At 39.3% G+C, this 3358-nt stretch overlaps 1 long non-coding RNA gene across 1 annotated transcript; it reads left to right on the top strand.

Annotated features, from left to right (window-relative positions):
* Positions 1 to 1033: 1033 nt before the first annotated feature.
* On the top strand, positions 1034 to 2799 carry LOC124687942. Its single transcript, XR_006998364.1, has 4 exons — positions 1034 to 1078; positions 1170 to 1217; positions 2457 to 2540; positions 2692 to 2799. It is a non-coding gene; the product is annotated as an uncharacterized LOC124687942 (long non-coding RNA).
* Positions 2800 to 3358: the final 559 nt, after the last annotated feature.

Below are 3358 nucleotides of genomic sequence, written 5' to 3'. Positions count from 1 at the left end.
TTAACCTGCCTTTTTTATAATGGTTAGCACATGTCAGAGTTCATGTATTTCTCTTCAGATAGCCAATCTTTATAAAAAAAATTATTTGTTAGTACATGCTATGCAGTATTTTCCCAGGGGATATGCTGATAGCTAACACCTAAAACATATAGATGCTGCCTAGATTAATCAGTAATCAGAGAATGTTTATTAGTTGCAGCCTAGGTAGACACAAAGTTTCTTGCATTGGTGGTCCCAAGAACTTTACTCAAAACAAGTGTCTTCCCTTCAAAATTATCTCTTTACTAATCTACCTTTTTTTTGCATATGCTGGTCCATTTTTTGTTCATTACCTTCATATGGTTTCCAAGGAAGATAAATTGATTACGTACCTTTGTTTTCTGAATATTAGGTGAGCCACTCACTACAACCAGCTACCCTCTATCCATGCTGTTGTGTAAATGTTTCATTTTATTTATTGCAGTAATGTAGTTCACGGATGCGGTGGTGTGGGACAGGGAGTAGATGAAAGCGTAATAAGAGGATCACGGCGCCTGCACACCCATTGAATATTTTCAGAAGGTTCGCGATCAAATTCCCTTCCATATAGATCTTGAGTGTAGCAGAAAATATGTCATGGTAGGCCTGCATGAGGTAAATCAGAGTGAGCCAAAGGGAAATGTATATGCACTTACCTATTCCTATACCACCCACTCTGGAAATTTAGTGAAAGGATTCTCCAAAAAGAATTAGCTACAGAATTAGGCAATTAGACATTGAGTATCCATGTGTGGGTACAACTGAAAATATTTAATTGGAAGGACCAAAATGCAGATGGACTCTTTAATTCATTTGAAGAAATTAGCTCCTCTCACAATTTATCAATAGAAAGGTGAGCATCCTCCTTTCTCTATCTGCTCCACTTTATTTTTGTTCGATGTCTAAAATTTCTGGTGAGCTCTTCTTATGTTGTGCTTCATTATCTAGGATTTTTTCTCCCCTTTTGTGGTGTGCTCCGGTTTGAACCAAGATTGGTTTTTTGGGTACACAGCATCGATGCTGCATCGGCAACAAGAGGTTAGGGATTCGTTCATTGCAGGTTCGAGCCCACGCCATTGTCTCTCTTATTTGTCTCCCTATCTCTACATCTGCTTCTTTTTCCTGATTGTTCTGTGGGATTTCTGTTGCAGCGAGCGTGAGAAGGCCAAGTTCATCAGCCTTATATGGCGCTACCTCTGGTAATTATTTGTTAGCCACCGCATTATGAGCTCCTATTTTGGTTAGAAGTTTGATAAATCATGCCCAACGGGGCTAACTATAAAAAGTTAAATGTGTGAAAGAGTCACAATCCAATTCCTCATTTTCCTTCACAATTTTGCTGTTGCTTGTTCTTGTCTATTGTGTATGCTTACATTCTGGTCTCATGAGATGTCCACCACGTAACGGTTAAAAGGAAAAGTGGGTGTTAATTTGATTTGTAAAGAAAAGGAAAGGTTGCAAAAGGAATTGATCTCAGCTGTAGTGGGCTGCTTAAGAGGTGAGAAGGCCTCTAAAAAAAGAGGAAGAAGTAATAGTCAGCTTCAGCAGCAATTCCTCTTCTCACTTCCGCCAGGTTGTTTTACATAGGGCAGGCTGCGAAAATGGATCGAAAGGAGCTCCTTGACATACAACTTGTCTACGTGCCTAGAATTAGTGATATCTTTATGTATGTAACTAATGCACTAAGCTGTCACCTTCTGATTCTATCTGCTATGCTGTATTGTATGACGTATATTGCTACTGGTGACTTGCTGATCACCCATTTGTACAAAAAACGTGTCAGTTCTATCCTTTGCGCTATTTTGTTATAGGTGCCTTTGCATTTTATTTCTTGCCGATTATCACCATCTATTCACTTACTGATTATTACCATGTTTTGCGTGGGCTCATCATATTTGAACATCTTATTGCTTGAATCTCATTATTAACTTTCGGTTTGTTTTGTATGTAGCATATGGCTTCAATTCTGGCTTGGGTCTTTGTTTTATATGTAGTGTATGTACCATATGGTTTCAATTCTTGCCTGGGTCCGGTCTTTGCGCCGGGGCGCAACGGTTTGAACCCTATGTTTTATGACCAGCTTTTGTGTATTCATGGAAGTGGGAGGATCCACAATCTGCCTCACAGACATTTTTATGAATGTGTTTCTAGGATTAGTTAATTTAAACTCAGTTTATTTGATTCTCACGGTTCTTCAAGTAAATTGAATATTTTTTTTGTTTAACGTCAGTCTATATATGTGTTCTTTGATGCGATGAATTGCTATGTTCTAAGGCTCTAAGTCTAAAAGGAATTAGAATTATTGGGTGACTGCCATATTCTTGTGTGCCTATTTTACTTTAGTTATTTATTAGTAAAAGAGAGAGCCAAGCCAAAGAAACATGTTTTGTGATGTGTTTCTGTCCACCATTTTCATCTTCCTTTTTTTCCTTTCGCAGGTCTTTCATGTGCAGCTGCCAATGATGTGGTATTGACGATGGTTATGCACATACGTTCTAGAGGCTGCTGTTCTCAGTAACAATGTACTTGCCTCTCCATTCCTAAGCGCTTTGTAGTTCTTTGATTAACTCGGTAGAATACGTACTGGGCCATTTGTGAATCCTTTTGGTGCTGAAGATGAGAAGGTGCTTGTTATGAACAACCCTGAAGATATTTCTCCTACGTGCTCGACAGGTGAAGCATGAACAGTTGGTACATGATGTCCACCCAGGTGTGAGCTAGGTGGAGGCGTGAATTGAGCGAAGGCTGGCGGCGCGGAAGCGAGCGTTGGTCACGGGCGCAGCTGAGTGGTCACCAGCGTCGAGTAAGTGATTTCTTTTTTTTCATAAGATGTAATGTCTTCTGTTCAGATGAATTAACCATGGATGAATAGAGGTTGGCGGATGGGTCCAGGTTTGACCACCAAATTCTGAATATGTAGCATTTGTTCTATCTGGATAAATAACATATTTATTAATTGGAACCTTGAGTTAGGAGATTTCTAGGGAGCAAAAACTGAAGTGTTTTCAGTGATATCACTGATCTGCAAAGAGCGTGCCAACTCTACGGTAGTTGGCTATTTCTTTGTATGTTATAAATAGGTTCTAAAAGTGGTCTTGGTGAAAAGTGTAGTTCCATAAATAGCTTTAAACCATGTATACTGGATCGGAGATTGTACCATATTTAGTACCATAAAATTGACCCTCATATCATTAGGATTTTGGTTCCATGATGATAGGTAAGGTTTTAAAATTTAATGTCCTCTTCTCCTTTTCAGGTCCCTGAGTTGGTTAATGTTGATTTTGCTCAGGCACGGTCCATCTTAGGGATCAAAGAGAGGTGGCTCAAGCGATACGGGATG

Source organism: Lolium rigidum, chromosome 2 (assembly GCF_022539505.1).
Source record: "Lolium rigidum isolate FL_2022 chromosome 2, APGP_CSIRO_Lrig_0.1, whole genome shotgun sequence".
Lineage (NCBI taxonomy): Eukaryota > Viridiplantae > Streptophyta > Magnoliopsida > Poales > Poaceae > Lolium > Lolium rigidum.
Note: the sequence above shows the minus strand (reverse complement) of the source record. Positions and strands in the feature narration are given on the sequence as shown.